A 21,707-nucleotide genomic window follows, 5' to 3' on the forward strand; every position below is an offset into this window, starting at 1 on the left:
TCATCCAACGGAGGAAGGATAATCTCATGGGAGGTCTGGAAGTTTACGAGCACCAACTTTTTCCCGTCTTCTCTGACGGCAGCCATCCAGTGGGAGTTCATGCTGACCTAGTACATACCTGCAAGAAGTTTCGGGTGATGGTGATCGGATCGAAGTCGAGGGAAATGATGTATGGCGACCTACTACATACCTACAAATAAGTTTCGGCTAATGGAGCTCGGATTGAAGTCGAGGGGCATCATGTAAGCCTCCGTATCATGGTGAGCAAATCTCACAAGACAAGATAGCAGCAAGTAGGGTGTCTTGAAAAGCTTAGGCCTCGCTTCGACGATGGCCGTGTGCATGCCCCTCGAGCATGCAGCCAGCCGCAGGGCGTTCAACGTATCGATACACGAACAATAGAGGTTGAGGACGTCACTGGGCAGATTGCTCCAATCGCGGCTCATATGGCTGCTGCACGGTTCGCGTTCGGCCATGGTGGAGTTTGGAAGGTGGGGTTTTGTGGGGCTTGATTTACGGGGGAGAAGGCTCTCGGTGCTGGAGCGGCTAGTGAGGGAATAGTGATACTGGGGGAGGCGAGCGAGGCGAGGGTACGCGGGGGCAAAGTGAGATGATGAAGAGGGACCTCAGGATCTCCGGCGAGACGGAGATGGAGATGGAATGGTGCTAGGGGAGAGGGAGACGAGGCGAGGCATGCTATACAACGGCGATGACAGTGACTGCATAGTGCACAAGGTGAGGCTGACTTTGGTAACCTGGACACGCCGCCTGGACTGGTGTCACCTCAGGCGCAGGGCTTGTCACTTCACTATGAGGACAAGATGAATAATAGTATTTTGACCATCAAGTGTACCACAGTTGTACTACTACTACTACTAGTAGGAGTAGTAGTAACATGAGGAGTACTCCCGTGCTAGCATGCCTCTGGGTTCACTTCATCCTCCAGGTATCATCCATATTGCGAGTAGAACCAAATTCTCGTGCATGCAGAAGCGCAAAGAAGGACTTTTCTTTTTTGAGGATAACTACACATTCCTTAACTAGAGAATGTTCTGTCTCCCACGCACGCACCAATATCCATCCGAACTAGCTACGACACATTTTTTATCTGTTTGCATAGGTCCCACCTGTCAGGAGGGGTGCAGAAATAAAAAGGAATCATAAAATGTCTCACCACGGTGATTCGAAAGAGTGACCTCAACTAGTCAGTGGCACATGAAGCGCTAGAAGGATGGGCACGTACAGGGACAGGCCCCACTCCTCAGTCTACCCACGTAGCCTTTTCGTTTAGTCTACCGAACTGTCTAATCAACTGGCTGCAGGCCACTTCTCCCATTTACTTCTCCATCGGGAACTGACTTTCCTCGGCTTCTTCACTACTCCTTCATCTTCCCTTGCATCCAAACCACACTGCATTCACATTGTTTTAACCTCTTCACATCCTCCTGGAGTAATTCCGAAGCCCCTATATATAATCATCTTCTTCAGTTAGACTAGCCATCTAATCCTAATTCTCCAAACCATAGCCCTCCGGTCCAACGGTTCCAAATGGCGAAAGAGATCGAGATGCAGGTTTTTAGCGTCCAACATGTCCTCGTCGAAGGCTCGTTGAGCATAGTTGCCACAGTCACCGACCACCCAAGGGTTGTTCGTAAGTGGATCAACAATGTATCCAACTCCCTCCAAAAGGTGGAGATGAAGGTCATCGGTCTCGACGCAGAGTACACGGAGCGTGCCACTCGGAAGATCCAACGTGCCGCCGTCCTTCAGCTGTGCCTGGAAGATGATGTTTTGGTGTACCACATCATACACGCGCCCTCCATACCAGGTGAGCTTCATGATTTCTTGTCTTGGGAGGACATATACTTCTGTGGGGCAGCCATCGCAGGGGACAGACAGAAGTTGGAGCCATACAACCTTGATTTGAAAAGCATCGCTGACGTACAAACCAAAATAAAAATTCCTGTAGAAGATTGTGATAAACTGACACCATCCCTATTCGACTTAGCAAATTTTGTGCTCGAAAAAAATCTTCAGGAGGGTGATGAGACGCTGGCATTAAGGTCGTCTGGATGGTAGAATTATCCCTTGACGTACGAGCAGATAAAATATGCTGCCCTCGAAGCACGTGTGAGTTTCGAGATAGCTGCAAGGTCCAGAGAGCTTGTTGCGAAGCCGTCTCCCACAGAAAATGAGGAGAAGAAGAAGAAGAAGAATAAGAAGAAGAAGATGCTGCACCAGCAGCAGGGCATTATGGATGGATGAACTATTTCCTCTCTTGTAAAACAATTAGTCCCTCTCTGTGTATATTGATTTAGATGGACTATTTCGATGGTGTGCATGTCTTTGGAACAAGTAGCAGCATGGGTCCTCTTCACTATAAGGAACTATTTATCCGCCTAGCTTTCTCTACTACTCCTTCCGGTGATCGATATGCAATGCATGTGTCCGTAGACATGACAGCTTGTCCATGGAAGTACAACTACTGTGACCATCACATTTCATCCACTGCCACTCGTGATTCCCATGACGCCGCTCCAACCCACGGCACCATGTCCCGCGACGTGTGCCTCACCCCTCTCGGCCGCACCGCCCCTCTGTCTTTGTGTGCATGACATGTGGGCCAACTGAAATGCGGCGGGCATCAAGATTGTACCACCGCCACACGCGATTCCTACAACGCCGCTCGAACCCATGACACCACACGTCCCCGACCTATGGCTCACCCCTCTTGGCCCCACTACCCCTCTGCCTTTGGGAGCATTACATGTGGACCAGCCACCTATCGGGTCCACATGTTATTGACTCAAAGGCAGGTGTCGTAAGGCCTTGAAGCTCAGACCCGAGGGCCCCGAGAGGTAAATGTAACTCCTGCGCCAGGCCTTGTGGTGCTACCATTGCACGAACTTGTTCCAAACTCGAGATTTGTTTCTTTACTATACATGCACGCAACGATTTAATGGACATTGTAATATCAAGATGTGATGGGGAGCTCTAAATTTGAATTTGAAACTTATAAACGAAAAAATTCAAAACAAATAAACTGGGAGAGAGGGAGTATACCATAGGATGTGTCCCATATGAAACAAGTCCTCTAGTTTGTCACCGCGAAGATGCGGTTAGAAAGGAGCACAGTGTCTTCGTACTCGTACGGCAACGAATCGGCCGCAGACAGCATCGTCCACCTTTGACCGCCATGTGTAAGGTTCGTGCTATCTTCTTCAGTCACACCGTGGTTCCATCGTACCAATTCATGCAGTGGCCTGTTGCATGGCTGATCCCAATGTTGGACAAAGGTTCTACGGGAACGGTGTCACCGTTGTAAATGTTGTGCAAATTGATGTTGGTACCCTCCCGTACATATGCAAGCCAATCTCCACTCGCACTGAGCCTAACCTATGAAACAGTGGGCAGGGGGAGAATTAGGAAATGGACACGGAAGTAGTCTTTAGAATGCATTTACTACGTGATCAAACTCATCTTACCTGCTCATGGGAAAAATCAGAGTGCCCCTCAATGTCAGCATCTCAAGGGGTGTCAACTTGCAACTACGGCCACGCCGCGCTGAAGAGACCCCCAAGGAATCATCCTTGTGCGTTGCATGGAACATCAAGATGCATTTGTATGAGTAGTTTATCTTGTGAGAGAAAAGGATGAACGAGGGAATGCCTTATTTGCAAATGTGGAGAGGGTGTAGGTTTCTTTTTGCAAAATTGGCACAATTTTCTTCCTATCCATCAGATATAAATCGGACAGCCTATACTGCAGGGTGGCAGGCACACCATCATCACCAACTCTGTTTTTGTAAGACTAGAGACTAGCAAGATGCCCGTGCGTTGCACGGAACATCAAGATCTTGTGGGAGAAAAGAATGAACGGGTAAATTGTCATAGTTTCCTTCCTATACGTTAGTTATAGATCGGATGGCCTATATTGTAGGATGGCAGGACCATCATCACCAACTCTGGTTTTTATAAGAGCTCTTATAAAAAGCAGAGTTGGTGATGATGGTGTGCCTGCCATCCTGCAATATAGGCTATCTCATTTATATCCGACGGATAGGAAAGAAACTATGGCAATTTTGCAACAAGATACCCACACCCCTCTCCACATTTGCAAATAAGGCCTTCTCTTGTTCATCCTTTTCTCTCACAACATAAACTACTCAAACAAATGCATCTTGATTTTCCGTGCAACGCATGGGCATCTTGCTAGTTATGAATAAATAAGAGCAAGTACAATAGAGCCGAGTCAGCTAGCTATAAGAAATAAACTAGGAGTAGTATATTCTTGCTTAGTTGGAGGAAATAAAAGAGGAGAGAGAAGGTAAGCGGGCTCTTGGTGAAGAGCGAGCTCTAGCACGTGCTTCAAGGCACTTTGCGAGAGTGAAAGGAGGGACATATAATAAAAAAGTAGTCCACTCTTCTAATCAACTATTGTACATATTGGCTATAAGATGGGCTATATATGACATAGCAATGGCTTATAGCCAGCAGTTGGCTATACTATTAACCATGCTCTAACACTCTATCAATGAGCCCCATCAGACACCACATTTCTTGGCTTAAGTGCTACAGCTAGATCTTCCCCTTGTTTCGGTTTTCCAACCCGACGGCGGGCGGGGTGCGGTTTGCCAATAGTCGGTTTACTCAACAGCAGTCCCACATGAAAGTGAAAATCCTAGGCAACACACCTTCCCTAGCTATGTGGCGTGCCGGACGGGCCGTGGAGTACTCCCGATTCCCGGGAGTGTGGGGGTGCGACGCGAACGGGGCAGGCCTTTTCCTTTTACTGGCAATGTGCCCGTGCGTTGCGATGGATCCAAAGTAGTAGAATAGTAGTACTTGTTCACAAACATGAAAGAAATCACTCTTGTTTTGATATACTCCTAATATATTACTTTTCACTCAAAATATATTTCTTAGGCTGTTTTGATGAGGTGAGGGAGGGATGTGGTTGCTTTCAAGATAATAAGGGGTTTTCTGCAAATTGGAGCAGATAAGTGGGCCATTGTTGCAAAAATGCCACAACTTACCTTATAACCCAGAAGTATAGGGGATCGCAACAGTTTTCGAGGGTAGAGTATTCAACTCAAATTTATTGATTCGACACATAGTAGTTGAGTTGTGAATTCAACCACACCTGAAAGACTTAACATCTGCAGCAAAGTACTTAGTAGCAAAGTAGTATGGAAGTAACGGTAACGGTGGCAAAATTAACAATAGCAGTTTTTGTAGCAATCGTAACAGTGGCAACGGAAAAGTAAAAGCAAAGATCAATATGTGAAAACCTCGTAGGCAACGGATCAATGATGGATAATTATGTCGGGTGTGATTCCTAATGCAACAGTTATAACATAGGGTGACACAGAACTAGCTCCAGTTCATCAATGTAATGTAGGCAAGTATTCTGAATATAGTCATACGTGCTTATGGAAAAGAACTTGCATGACATCTTTTGCCCTACCTTCCCATGGCAGCGGGGTCCTATTGGAAACTAAGGGATATTAAGGCCTCCTTTTAATAGATAACCGAATCAAAGCATTAACACTTTGTGAATACATGAACTCCTCAAACTACGGTCATCACCGGGAGTGGTCCCGATTATTGTCACTTCGGAGTTGCCAGATGATAACACATAGTATGTGACTATTGACTTGCAAGATAGGATCAAGAACTCACATATATTCATGAAAACATAATAGGTTCAGATCTGAAATCATGGCACTCAGGCCCTACAAGCATTAAGCATAGCAAAGCCATAGCAACATCAATCTTAGAACATAATGGATACTAGGGATCAAACCCTAACAAAACTAACTCGATTACATGGTAAATCTCATCCAACCCATCACCGTCTAGCAAGCCTACGATGGGATTACTCACGCACGGCAGTAAGCATCATGAAATTGGTCATGGAGGAAGGTTGATGATGACGATGGCGACGGATTCCCCTCTCCAAAGCCCCGAACGGACTCCAGATCAGCCCTCCCGAGGAATATTAGGGCTTGGCGGCGGCTCCATATCGTAAAACGAGATGAATCCTTCTCTCTGATTTTTTTTCTCCCCGAACATGAATATATGGAGTTGGGGTTGAGGTTGGTGGAGTCCCAGGGGGCCCACGAGGCAGGGGCGCGCCCAGGGGGGCGTCCTACACCCTCGTGGACAGGGTGTGGGCCCCCTGATGCTGATTCTTTCGCCAGTATTTTTCATTAATTCCAAAACGTGTCTCCGTGGTTTTTCAGGTCATTCCAAGAACTTTTATTTCTGCACAAAAATAACACCGTGGCAATTCTGCTGAAAATAGCGTCAGTCCGGGTCAGTTTCATTCAACTCATGCAAGTTAGAGTCCAAAACAAGGGCAAAAGTGTCTGGAAAAGTAGATACGTTGGAGACGTATCAACTCCCCCAAGCTTAAACCTTTGCTTGTGCTCAAGCAATTCAGTTGACAAACTAAAAGTTATAAAAAAAACTTTTACAAACTCTGTTTGATCTTGTTGTTGCAAATATGTAAAGCCAGCATTCAAGTTTTCAGCAAAGATTATGAACTAACCATATTCACAATAACATTTAGTTCTCATGTTTACTCATATCAATGACATAATCAACTAGCGAGCAATAATAATAAATCTCGGATGACAACACTTTCTCAAAACAATCATAACATGATATAACAAGATGGTATCTCGCTAGCTCTTTCTGAGACCGCAAAACATAAATGCAGAGCACCCCTGAAGATCAAGGACTGACTAGACATTGTAATCCATGGTAAAAGAGATCCAGTCACAGTCATACTCAATGTAAATTAATAGCAATGCATGCGAATGAAAACGGTGCTCTCCAACTGGTGCTTTTTAATAAGAGGATGATGACTCAACATAAAAGTAAAATAGATAGACCCTTTGCAGAGGGAAGCAGTGATTTGTAGAGGTACCAGAGCTCGAGTTTTGAAATAGAGATAAATAATATTTTGAGTGGTATGCTTTCATTGTCAACATAACAACCAAGAGATCTTGACATCTTCCATGCTACACACATTATAGGCGGTTCCCAAAGAGAATGGTAAAGTTTATACTCCCCCACCACCAACAAGCATCAATCCATGGCTTGCCCGAAACAACGGGCGCCTCCAACTAACAACAATCCTGGGGGAGTAATTATTTCGATTTGAGCATGAATGGGAATCCCGGTTACCGGCCATTTTCTCATGAGTGATGAGCGGAGTCCACTCATCATGAGAATAACCCACATAGCATGGAAGATATAGACAGCTCCAATTGATACTTGAGCTATTCAAGCATACAAAACATAATTTCATTTGAAGGTTTAGAGTTTGGCACATACAAATTTACTTGGAACGGCAGGTAAATACCGCATATCGGAAGTAATGGTGGACTCATATGGAATAACTTTGGGGTTTATGGAAGTGGATGCACAAGCAGTATTCCCGCTTAGTACAAGTGAAGGCTAGAAAGAGACTGGGAAGCGACCAACTAGAGAGCGACAACTGTCATGAACATGCATTAAGATTAATCAACAATGAGTGCAAGCATGAGTAGGATATAAATCACCATGAACATAAATATCGTGGAGGCTATGTTGATTTCGTTTCAACTATATGCGTGAACATGTGCCAAGTCAAGCCACTTGAATCATTCAAAGGAGGATACCACCCTATCATACCACATCACAACCATTTTAATAGCATGTTGGCACGCAAGGTAAACCATTATAAACTCCTAGCAAATTAAGCATGGCATGAGCAACTGTAATCTCTAATTTTCATTGCAAACATGTTTCATTCATAATAGGCTGAATCAGGAATGATGAACTAATCATATTTACAAAAACAAGATAGGTGGAGTTCATACCAGCTTCTCTCATCTCAATCAGTCCATCATATATCGTCATTATTGCCTTTCACTTGCACGACCGAACGGTGTGGATAATAATAATAGTGCACGTGCATTGGACTAAGCTGGAATCTGCAAGCATTTAATACAAGGAAGAAGACAAGGTAATATGGGCTCTTTGTTAAATCAACAATAATGCATATGAGAGCCACCCAACATTTTCATCATGGTGTGCTCCTCTCGACCCCCAGAGAAAAGAAAAGAAATAAAACTATTTACACGGGAAAGATCCCAACAAGCAAAAGAAGAACGAGAAATCTTTTTGGGTTTTCTTTTAATTATTACTACTACAGGCATGGAAAGTAAACTAGCTAAAATCTAAACTAATTTTGTTGTTGTTTTTCTTAAAGTTTTTCAAACACACAAGAAGAAGGCTTAGAAAATAAAATAAAGTAGCATGGATAGTACAATGAAAAAGTATGAGCACCGACAACTAGCATGAGTGTGTGAATCATGAATGTAATGTCGGTGAGAGATACATACTCCCCCAAGCTTAGGCTTTTGGCGTAAGTTGGTCTATGCCACATATCGAAGCTACTCTCTCCGGTGTACTGAGGAGGGTCCTCAGGGTGCCACTAGTTGGCGATCTCCTCCAGATCCCACTGATAAACAGACTGTCGATAAAGATCGAGTGGTGGCTCAGGCTCTGGCTCTGGAACTTGTGTCAGCCTCCAGTATGCATAAATGGCCTCGGGCAAGATGAGGTACGTGCCTGAAAGTATGTTAAACAAAGAGGGTGCAGGCAAGGTACTAGTCTCATAGTGAGTTTTATCAAATATCAAATTATACTTAAGCATCTTCTTCTTACTTTTAACAATAAAGTCATGTGCTACCATACTCTTATAATCTAGAAAAACAGGGGGCAACAACTTTTCCTCTTTCTCATAATGCCTAATAGGTATCTCAAAGTGTGCAGCAAGGCGTGAAGCAAAGATGCCTCCAAAGATGGGGCCCTTTGTACGGTTCAGACTTAATCGTTTAGCAACAATAGCGCCTAAGCTGAAAGTTGTATCACGAAACAAAGCATGGCGTAAAATGACAAGATTAGGAGCACTAAGATTTCCACTGTTCCTGCGACCAATTAAGCATCTACTAGAAAATATTTCGAAGTAACGTAGGACAGGGAAATGAATACTAGTAATTCTTGCATCGGAAACTTTCCTCGTTTCCCCTACAGAAATTCTATAAATAAATCCATCCACATCACTACGATGTGGTTCCTCGATGCTGCCCACAAAGGATATATTGCAGACCCGACAAAAATCATGGAGTGACATCTCCTTAACCTCATCATATAAGTGAAACTCCACTGAAGGTGGTGATTTCTTAGCATGGAAATAAAAAATTTGCACGAAAATATTAGTGAGTAGGAGATATTGTTCGCACTAGTCGTGGAGGAAGTCGGTGAGGCCTGCATTCTCAGCCAAGTAATAAAAGTCATCATGAATTCTAGCGGCTCTCAAGAACGCATCACAAGGCCATTCACATGGCCGAACCTCCGCGGTGCGAGGAAGATTGTATTTGGGCTTTTTATTCTCCTCATTCTGCTTATCCTTCGAGCTTTGGCTCGAAGAAACCCTCAACAATCTCTTCATCATTTTCTTTCTCTATTTTTTTAAATTTTAGTGACTCAAAATAAAAGTGAACCAAACTCAACAAGTTTGATAGCAACTACTCCCACAGGTGCCTAGAGGCTATATCATGCATTAAAACTACTTTGGACCATATAAATTTGACATGCAAGCTCAAGAACATGGTCACCTTAGCAGCAAAAATTTGCAATGAATAAAGCACTAGAACAAAAACTAATTGGACCATTGGAGGAGTCACATACCGAAGAACAATCTCCCCAAACAGTTTTGTGAATGGAGCTTTGAGCAAAGAGATCGAAAATGGCAGCAAGATGAGCTAGAACATGGGTTTGAGCTATGGGAGGATTTGTTTTTTGGAGGAAGACGAAGTGAGTGAAGGAAATATGCCCTAGAGGCAATAATAAAGTTGTTATTTATATTTCCTTATATCATGATAAATGTTTATTATTCATGCTAGAATTCTATTAACCGGAAACTTAGTACATGTGTGAATACATAGACAAACAGAGTGTCACTAGTATGCCTCTACTTGACTACCTCGTTGAATCAAAGATGGTTATGTTTCCTAGCCATAGACATGAGTTTCATTTGATTAATGGGATCACATCATTAGAGAATGATGTGATTGACTTGACCCATTCCGTTACCTGAGCACTTGATCGTTTAGTATGTTGCTATTGCTTTCTTCATGACTTATACATGTTCCTATGACTATGAGATTTTGCAACTCCCGAATACCGGAGGAACACTTTGTGTGCTACCAAACGTCAAAACTTAATTGGGTGATTATAAAGGTGCTTTACAGGTGTCTCCGATGGTACTTGTTGAGTTGGCATAGATCAAGATTAGGATTTGTCACTCCGATTGTCGGAGAGGTATCTCTGGGCCCTCTCGGTAATGCACGTCACTATAAGCCTTGCAAGCAAATGTGACTAATGAGTTAGTTGCGGGATGATGCATTATGGAACGAGTAAAGAGACTTGCCGGTAACGAGATTGAACTAGGTATTGAGATACCGACGATCGAATCTCGGGCAAGTAACATACCGATGACAAAGGGAACAACGTATGTTGTTATGCGGTTTGACCGATAAAGATCTTCGTAGAATATGTAGGAACCAATTGAAAGAAATATGCCCTAGAGGCAATAATAAAGTATTATATATTTCCTTATATCATGATAAATGTTTATTATTCATGCTAGAATTGTATTAACCGGAAACATAATACATGTGTGAATACATAGACAAACAGAGTGTCACTAGTATGCCTCTACTTGACTAGCTCGTTAATCAAAGATGGTTATGTTTCCTAGCCATAGACATGAGTTGTCATTTGATTAATGAGATCACCTCATTAGGAGAATGACGTGATTGACTTGACCCATTCCGTTAGCTTAGCACCCGATCGTTTAGTATGTTGCTATTGCTTTCTTTATGACTTATACATGTTCCTATGACTATGAGATTATGCAACTCCCGTTTATCGGAGGAGCACTTTGTGTGCTACCAAACGTCACAACGTAAATGGGTGATTATAAAGGTGCTCTACAGGTGTCTCCAAAGGTACTTGTTGGGTTGGCGTATTTCGAGATTAGGATTTGTCACTCCGATTGTCGGAGAGGTATCTCTAGGCCCACTCGGTAATGCACATCACTATAAGCCTTGCAAGCATTGTGACTAATGAGTTAGTTGCGGAATGATGTATTACGGAACGAGTAAAGAGACTTGCCAGTAACGAGATTGAACTAGGTATCGAGATACCGACGATCGAATCTCGGGCAAGTAACATACCGATGACAAAGGGAACAACGTATGTTGTTATGCGGTCTGACCGATAAAGATCTTCGTAGAATATGTGGGAGCCAATATGGGCATCCAGGTCCCGCTATTGGTTATTGACCGGAGAGGCGTCTCGGTCATGTCTACATAGTTCTCGAACCCGTAGGGTCCGCACGCTTAACGTTACGATGACAGTTTTATTGAGTTTTTATGTACCGAAGGAGTTCGGAGTCCCGGATGAGATCGGGGACATGACGAGTAGTCTCTAAATGGCCGAGACGTAAAAATCGATATATTGGACGACTATATTCGGACTTCGGAAAGGTTCCAAGTGATTCGGGTATTTTTCGGAGTACCGGAGAGTTACGGGAATTCGTATTGGGCCTTAATGGGCCATACGGGAAAGGAGAGAAAGGCCTCAAAAGGTGGCCGCGCCCCTCCCCATGATCTGGTCCGAATTGGACTAGGGAAGGGGGGCGCCCCCTTCCTTCTTTCTCCTTCTCCCTTCCCTTCTCCTATTCCAACAAGGAAAGGAGGAGTCCTACTCCCAGCGGGAGTAGGACTCCCGCTTCTGGCGCGCATCTCTCCCCTTGGCCGGCTGCCTTCCCCTTGCTCCTTTATATACGGGGGCAGGGGGGCACCCCATAGACACAACAATTGATCCTTGACATCTCTTAGCCGTGTGCGGTGCCCCCCTCCACCATATTACACCTCGATAATACCGTTGCGGAGCTTAGGCGAAGCCCTGCATCGGTGGAACATCATCATCGTCACCACGCCGCCATGCTGACGAAACTCTCCCTCAACAGTCGGCTGGATCGGAGTTCGAGGGATGTCATCGAGCTGAACGTGTGTAGAACTCGTAGGTGCCGTGCGTTCGGTACATGATCGGTCGGATCGTGAAGACGTACGACTACATCAACCGCGTTGTGTTAACGCTTCCGCTGTCGGTCTACGAGGGTACGTGGACAACACTCTCCCCTCTCGTTGCTATGCATCACCATGATCTTGCGTGTGCGTAGGAATTTTTTTGAAATTACTACGTTCCCCAACAGTGGCATCCGAGCCTGGTTTTATGCGTTGATGCTATGCACGAGTAGAACACAAGTGAGTTGTGGGCGATATAAGTCATACTGCTTACCAGCATGTCATACTTTGGTTCAGCGGTATTGTGAGATGAAGCGGCCCGGACCGACATTACGCGTACGCTTACGCGAGACTGGTTTCACCGTTGCGAGCACTCGTTGCTTAAAGGTGACCAGCGGGTGTCTGTCTCTCTCACTTTAGTTGAACCGAGTGTGGCTACGCCCGGTCCTTGCGAAGGTTAAAACAGCACCAACTTGACAAACTATCGTTGTGGTTTTGATGCGTAGGTAAGAACGGTTCTTGCTAAGCCCGTAGCAGCCACGTAAAACTTGCAACAACAAAGTAGAGGACGTCTAACTTATTTTTGCAGGGCATGTTGTGATGTGATATGGTCAAGACATGATGTGATATAATTTGTTGTATGAGATGATCATATTTTGTAACCGAGTTATCGGCAACTGGCAGGAGCCATATGGTTGTCGCTTTATTGTATGAGATGCAATCACCATGTAATAGTTTTACTTTATCACTAAGCGGTAGCAATAGTCGTAAAAGCAATTAGTTGGCGAGACGACAACGATACTACGATGGAGATCAAGGTGTCGCGCCGGTGACGATGGTGATCATGACGGTGCTTCGGAGATGGAGATCACAAGCACGGTGCTTCGGAGATGGAGATCACAAGCACAAGATGATGATGGCCATATCATATCACTTATATTGATTGCATGTGATGTTAATCCTTTATGCATCTTATCTTGCTTTGATTGACGGTAGCATTATAAGATGATCTCTCACTAAAATTTCAAGATAAAAGTGTTCTCCCTGAGTATGCACCGTTGCGAAAGTTCTTCGTGCTGAGACACCACGTGTTAATCGGGTGTGATAGGCTCTACGTTCAAATACAACGGGTGCAAAACAGTTGCACACGCGGAATACTCAGGTTAAACTTGACGAGCCTAGCATATACAGATATGGCCTCGGAACACAGAGACCGAAAGGTCGAGCGTGAATCATATAGTAGATATGATCAACATAGTGATGTTCACCATTGAAACTACTCCATCTCATGTGTTAATCGGACATGGTTTAGTTGATTTGGATCACGTAATCACTTAGATGATTAGAGGGATGTCTATCTAAGTGGGAGTTCTTAAGTAATATGATTAATTGAACTTGAATTTATCATGAACTTAGTCCTGATAGTATTTTGCAAATTATGTTGTAGATCAATAGCTCGCGTTGTTGCTTCCCTGTGTTTATTTTTGATATGTTCCTAGAAAAAAATTATGTTGAAAGATGTTAGTAGCAAAGATGCAGATTGGATCCGTGATCTGAGGATTATCCTCATTGCTGAACAGAAAAATTATGTCCTTGATGCACCGCTAGGTGACAGACCTATTGCAGGAGCAGATGCAGACGTTATGAACGTTTGGCTAGCTCAATATGATGACTACTTGATAGTTTAGTGCTCCATGCTTAACGGCTTAGAATCGGGACTTCAAAGACGTTTTGAACGTCATGGACCATATAAGATGTTCCAGGAGTTGAAGGTAATATTTCAAGCAAATACCCGAGTTGAGAGATATGAAGTCTCCAACAAGTTCTATAGCTAAAAGATGGAGGAGAATCGCTCAACTAGTGAGCATGTGCTCAGATTGTCTGGGTACTACAATCGCTTGAATCAAGTGGGAGTTAATCTTCCAGATAAAATAGTGATTGACAGAATTCTCTAGTCACCATCACCAAGTTAGTAGAACTTCGTGATGAACTATAGTATGCAAGGGATGACGAAAGTAATTCCCGAGCTCTTCGTGATGCTGAAATCGACGAAGGTAGAAATCAAGAAAAACATCAAGTGTTGATGGTTGACGAGACCACTAGTTTCAAGAAAAGGGCAAAGGGAAGAAGGGGAACTTCAAAAAGAATGGCAAGCAAGTTGCTACTCAAGTGAAGAAGCCCAAGTCTGTACCTAAGCCTGAGACTAAGTGCTTCTACTGCAAAGGGACTGTTCACTGGAGGCGGAACTGCCCCAAGTATTTGGTGGATAAGAAGGATGGCAAAGTGAACAAAGGTATATTGGATATACATGTTATTGATGTGTACTTACTAGTGTTTATAGCAACCCCTCAGTATTTGATACTGGTTCAGTTGCTAAAGAGTAGTAACTCGAAAACGGGAGTTGCAGAATAAACAGAGACTAGTAAAAGGTGAGGTGACGATGTGTGTTGGAAGTAGTTCCAAGATTGATATGATCATCATCGCACACTCCCTATACTTTCGGGATTAGCATTGAAACTAAATAAGTGTTATTTGGTGTTTGCGTTGAGCATGAATATGATTTGATCATGTTTATTGCAATACGGTTATTCATTTAAGTTAGAGAACAATTGTTGTTCTGTTTACATGAATAAAAACCTTCTATGGTCATACACACCAACGAAAATGGTTTGTTGGATCTCGATCGTAGTGATACACATATTCATAATAATGAAGCCAAAAGATGCAAAGTTAATAATGATAGTGCAACTTATTTGTGGCACTGCCATTTAGGTCATATTGGTGTAAAGCGCATGAAGAAACTCCATACTGATGGGATTTTGGAATCACTTGATACTTGCGAACCGTGCCTCATGGGCAAGATGACTAAAACGCCGTTCTCCGGAACTATGGAGAGAGCAACAGATTTGTTGGAAGTCATACATACAGATGTATGTGGTCCAATGAATATTGAGGCTCGTGGCGGATATCGTTATTTTCTCACCTTCACAGATGATTTGAGCAGATATGGGTATATCTACTTAATAAAACATAAGTCTGAAACATTTGAAAAGTTCATATAATTTCAGAGTGAAGTGGAAAATCATCATAACAAGAAAAATAAAGTTTCTACGATCTGATCGTAGAGAAGAGTATTTGAGTTACGAGTTTGGCCTTCAGTTAAAACAATGTGAAATAGTTTCACTACTCACGCCACCTGGAACACCACAGCATAATGGTGTGTCCGAACGTCATAACCGTACTTTATTGGATATAGTGCAATCTATGATGTCTCTTACCAATTTACCACTATCGTTTTGGGGTTATGCATTAGAGACAGCTACATTCACATTAAATAGGGCACCATCAAAATCCGTTGAGACGACGCCTTATGAACTGTGGTTTGGCAAGAAACCAAAGTTGTCGTTTCTTAAAATTTTGGGGTTGCGATGCTTATGTGAAAAAGTTTCATCCTGATAAGCTCAAACCAAATTGGAGAAATGTGTCTTCATAGGATACCCAAAGGAGACAGTTGGGTACACCTTCTATCACAGACCCGAAGGCAAGACATTCGTTGCTAAGAATGGATCCTTTCTAGAGAAGGAGTTTCTCTCGAAAGAAGTGAGTGGGTGGAAAGTAGAACTTGATGAGGTAACTGTACCTTCTCCCAAATTGGAAAGTAGTTCATCACTGAAATCAGTTCCAGTGATACTTACACCAATTAGTGAGGAAGTTAATGATGATGATCATGAAGCTTCGGATCAAGTTACTACCGAACCTCGTAGGTCAACTAGATCAAGATCCGCACCAGAGTGGTACGGTAATCCTGTTCTGGAGGTTATGTTACTAGACCATGACGAACCTACGAACTATGAGGAAGCGATGGTGAGCCCAGATTCCGCAAAATGGCTTGAGGCCATGAAATCTGAGATGGGATCCATGTATGAGAACAAAGTGTGGACTTTGGTTGACTTGCCCGATGATCGGCAAGCAATTGAGAATAAATGGATCGTCAAGAGGAAGACAGACGCTGATAGTAGTGTTACTATGTACAAAGCTAGAATTGTCGCAAAAAGGTTTTTTGACAAGTTCAAGGTGTTGACTACGATGAGAGTTTCTCACTCGTATCTATGCTTAAGTCTGTCTGAATCATGTTAGCAATTGCCACATTTTATGAGATATGGCAAATAGATAAACAAAACTGCATTCCTTAATGGATTTATTAAAGAAGAGTTGTATATGATGCAACCAGAAGGTTTTGTCAATCCGAAAGGTGCTAACAAAATATGCAAGCTCCAGCGATCCATCTATGGACTGGTGCAAGCATCTCGGAGTTGGAATATACACTTTGATAAGTTGATCAAAGGATATAGTTTTATACAGACTTGCAGTGAAGCCTGTATTTACAAGAAAGTGAGTGGGAGCACTACAACATTTCTGATAAGTATATGTGAATGACATATTGTTGATCGGAAATAATGTAGAATTATTCTGCAAAGCATAAAGGAGTGTTTGAAAGGAGTTTTTCAAAGAAAGACCTCGGTGAAGCTGCTTACATATTGAGCATCAAGATCTATAGAGATAGATGAAGACGCTTGATAAGTTTTTCAATGAGTACATACCTTAACAAGATTTTGAAGTAGTTCAAAATAGAACAATCAAAGAAAGAGTTCTTGCCTGTGTTACAAGGTGTGAAATTGAGTAAAGACTCAAAGCCCGACCACGGCAAAAGATAGAAAGAGAATGAAAGTCATTCCCTATGCCTTGGCCATAGGTTCTATAAAGTATGCCATGCTGTGTACCAGATCTATTGTATACCCTACACTAATTTTGGCAAGGGAGTACAATAGTGATCTAGGAGTAGATCACTGGACAGCGGTCAAAATTATCCTTAGTGGAATGAGGATATGTTTCTCGATTATGGAAGTGACAAAAGGTTCGTCGTAAAGGGTTACGTCGATGCAAGTTTTGACACTAAATCTAGATGACTCTAAGTCTCGGTCTAGATACATATTGAAAGTGGGAGCAATTAGCTAGACTAGCTCCGAGCAGAGCATTGTAGACATAGAAATTTGCAAAATACTTACGGATCTGAATGTGACAGACCCGTTGACTAAACTTATCTCACAATCAAAACATGATCACACCTTAGTACTCTTTGGGTGTTAATCACATAGCGATGTGAACTAGATTATTGACTCTAGTAAACCCTTTGAGTGTTGGTCACATACAGATGTGAACTATGGGTGTTAATCACATGGTGATGTGAATTATTGATGTTAAATGACATGGCGATGTGAACTAGATTATTGACTCTAGTGCAAGTGGGAGATTGAAGGAAATATGCCCTAGAGGCAATAATAAAGTATTATATATTTCCTTATATCATGATAAATGTTTATTATTCATGCTAGAATTGTATTAACCGGAAACATAATACATGTGTGAATACATAGACAAACAGAGTGTCACTAGTATGCCTCTACTTGACTAGCTCGTTAATCAAAGATGGTTATGTTTCCTAGCCATAGACATGAGTTGTCATTTGATTAACGAGATCACCTCATTAGGAGAATCACGTGATTGACTTGACCCATTCCGTTAGTTTAGCACCCGATCGTTTAGTATGTTGCTATTGCTTTCTTTATGACTTATACATGTTCCTATGACTATGAGATTATGCAACTCCCGTTTACCGGAGGAGCACTTTGTGTGCTACCAAACGTCACAACGTAAATGGGTGATTATAAAGGTGCTCTACAGGTGTCTCCAAAGGTACTTGTTGGGTTGGCGTATTTCGAGATTAGGATTTGTCACTCCGATTGTCGGAGAGGTATCTCTAGGCCCACTCGGTAATGCACATCACTATAAGCCTTGCAAGCATTGTGACTAATGAGTTAGTTGCGGAATGATGTATTACGGAACGAGTAAAGAGACTTGCCAATAACGAGATTGAACTAGGTATCGAGATACCGACGATCGAATCTCGGGCAAGTAACATACCGATGACAAAGGGAACAACATATGTTGTTATGCGGTCTGACCGATAAAGATCTTCGTAGAATATGTGGGAGCCAATATGGGCATCCAGGTCCCGCTATTGGTTATTGACCGGAGAGGCGTCTCGGTCATGTCTACATAGTTCTCGAACCCGTAGGGTCCGCACGCTTAACGTTACGATGACAGTTTTATTGAGTTTTGATGTACCGAAGGAGTTCGGAGTCCCGGATGAGATCGGGGACATGACGAGGAGTCTCGAAATGGCCGAGACGTAAAAATCGATATATTGGACGACTATATTCGGACTTCGGAAAGGTTCCGAGTGATTCGGGTATTTTTCGGAGTACCGGAGAGTTACGGGAATTCGTATTGGGCCTTAATGGGCCATACAGGAAAGGAGAGAAAGGCCTCAAAAGGTGGCCGCGCCCCTCCGCATGATCTGGTCCGAATTGGACTAGGGAAGGGCGGCGCCCCCTTCTTTCTCCTTCTCCCTTCCCTTCTCCTATTCCAACAAGGAAAGGAGGAGTCCTACTCCCCTTCTGGCGCGCCTCTCTCCCCTTGGCCGGCTGCCTTCCCCTTGCTCCTTTATATACGGGGGCAGGGGGGCACTCCATAGACACAACAATTGATCCTTGAGATCTCTTAGCCGTGTGCGGTGCCCCCCTCCACCATATTACACCTCGATAATACCGTTGCGGAGCTTAGGCGAAGCCCTGCGTCGGTGGAACATCATCATCGTCACCACGCCGTCGTGTTGACGAAACTCTCCCTCAACACTCGGCTGGATCGGAGTTCGAGGGATGTCATCGAGCTGAACGTGTGTAGAACTCGGAGGTGCCGCGCGTTCGGTACTTAATCGGTTTGATCCTGAAGACGTACGACTACATCAACCGCGTTGTTTTAACGCTTCCGCTGTCGGTCTATGAGGGTACGTGGACAACACTCTCCCCTCTCGTTGCTATGCATCACCATGATCTTGCGTGTGCGTAGGAATTTTTTTGAAATTACTACGTTCCCCAACACCAATATGAGCATCCAGGTTCCGCTATTGGTTATTGACTGGAGATGAGTCTCGGTCATGTCTACATAGTTCGCGAACCCGTAGGGTCCGCATGCTTAACGTTAGGTGACGATCGGTATTATGAGTTTATGTGATTCGATATACCGAAGGTTGTTCGGAGTCCCGTATGAGATCACGGACATGACGAGGAGTCTCGAAATGGTCGAGACGTAAAGATCGATATATTGGAAGGCTATGTTTGTACATCGGAATGGTTCCGGGTGAGTTCGGACATTTACCGGAGTACCGGGAGGTTACCGGAACCCCCCGGGAGAAGTTATGGGCCTTATGGGCCATAAGAAGGAAGAACACCAGCCCACAAGGGGCTGGTGCGCCCCCTTTGGGCAGGAGGCCGAATTGGAATAGGTTTGGGGGGGGGGGGCTTTCCTTCTCTCCTATTCCTCCTTCCCTTCCTCTCCTACTCCAACTAGGGAAGGGGGGAATCCTACTCCCGATGGGAGTCGGACTCCCCTAGGGCGCACCATAGAGAGGGCCGGCCCCTCCCCTCCTCCTCTCCTTTATATACGGGGGAGGGGGCACCCCATGGAGACACACAAGTTGATCAGTTGATCTTTTAGCCATGTGCGGTGCCCCCCTCCACCATAATCCACCTCGGTCATATCGTAGCGGTGCTTAGGCGAAACCCTGCGTCTGTAGCCTCATGATCACCGTCATCACGCCGTCGTGTTGACAGAACTCTCCCTTGAAGCTCTACTGGATCTTGAGTTCGAGGGACGTCATCGAGCTGAATGTGTGCTGAACTAGGAGGTGCCGTGCGTTCGGTACTTGGATCGGTCGGATCATGAAGACGTACGACTACATCAACCGTGTTGTCATAACGCTTCCGCTTTCGGTCTACGAGGGTACGTGGACAACACTCTTCCCTCTCGTTGCTATGCATCACCATGATCTTGCGTGTGCGTAGGATTTTTTTTGAAATTACTACATTCCCCAACAGTGAGTGGGTGTTGGAATAAGTAGAGGGGGTCCACGTGGGGCCCACGAGGCAGGGGGCGCGCCCCAGGGGGTGTGTGCGCCCTGTGCCCTCATGGCCAAATGGTGGCCTCCCCTGGTGTGTTCTCAGTGCCAGAAATTCTTAAATATTCTACAAAAAATAGTCTTTCATTTTCAGGACGTTTGGAGAACTTTTATTTTTGGGGTATTTTTATTGCAAGCATAATTCAGAAAACAGACAAAAAAAAACTATTTTTACTTTATTTAATCTAAATAATAGAAAGTAAAAGAGGGGTACAGAGAGTTGTGATTTCTAACTTCATCCATCTCGTGCTCATCAAAAGGAATCCACTAACAAGGTTGATCAAGTCTTGTTAACAAACTCTTTTCGAATAACACGAAACCGGAGAATTTTCGAATAACACTAGGTTACCTCAACGGGGATATGCATGTCCCCAACAGTAAGAATATCATATTTCTTATTGACAGTAGGAAGAGGGAATTCAAAACCTCCAATAGTAATCGTTGAAATTTTTTCCAATAGAATTGATACTGTGGACTTGAGGTTGTTTCCTCGAAAAGTGTACCGTATGCTCATTACCATTAACATGAAAAGTGACATTGCCTCTGTTGCAATCAATAACAGCCACTTCAGTATTAAAAAAGGGTCTACCAAGGATAATCAACATACTATCATCCTCGGGAATATCAAGAATAACAAAGTTCGTTAAAATAGTAACGCTTGCAACCACAACAGGCACATCCTCACAAATACCGACAGGTATAGCAGTTGATTTATCGGCCATTTGCAAAGATATTTCAGTAGGCGTCAACTTATTCAAATCAAGTCTACGATATAAAGAGAGAGGCATAACACTAACACCTCCTCCAAGATCACATAAAGCAGTTTTAACATAGTTTCTTTTAATGGAGCATGGTATAGTTGGTACTCCTAGATCTCCTAGTTTCTTAGGTATTCCACCTTTAAAAGTATAATTGGCAAGCATGGTGGAAATTTCAGCTTATGCTATCTTTCTTTTATTTGTAACAATATCTTTCATACACTTAGCATAAGGATTCATTTTAAGCATATCTGTCAAACGCACACGCAAAAAGATAGGTCTAATCATTTCAGCAAAGCGCTCAAAATCCTCATCATCCTTTTTCTTAGATGGTTTAGGAGGAAAAGGCATCGGTTTATGAACCCATGGTTCTCTTTCTTTACCGTGCTTTCTAGCAACGATGTCTCTCCTATCATAATGTTGATTCTTTGATTTTGGGTCATCAAGATCAACAGCAGGTTCAATCTCTACATCATTGTTATTGCTAGGTTGAGCATCAACACGAACATCATCATTAACATTATCACTAGGTTCATGTTCATTATCATATTGTGTTTCAGCATCAGAAATATAAATATCCTTGGGATTCTCAGTTGTATCAACAACAGGTTCACTAGAAGCATGCAAAGTCCTATCATTTTTCTTTTTCTACTTCTTAGAAGGACTAGGTGTATCAACATTAGTTCTCTGAGAATCTTGCTCAACTCTCTTAGGATGGCCC

The sequence above is a fragment of the Aegilops tauschii genome, chromosome 4 (assembly GCF_002575655.3).
Source record: "Aegilops tauschii subsp. strangulata cultivar AL8/78 chromosome 4, Aet v6.0, whole genome shotgun sequence".
Taxonomy (NCBI): domain Eukaryota; kingdom Viridiplantae; phylum Streptophyta; class Magnoliopsida; order Poales; family Poaceae; genus Aegilops; species Aegilops tauschii.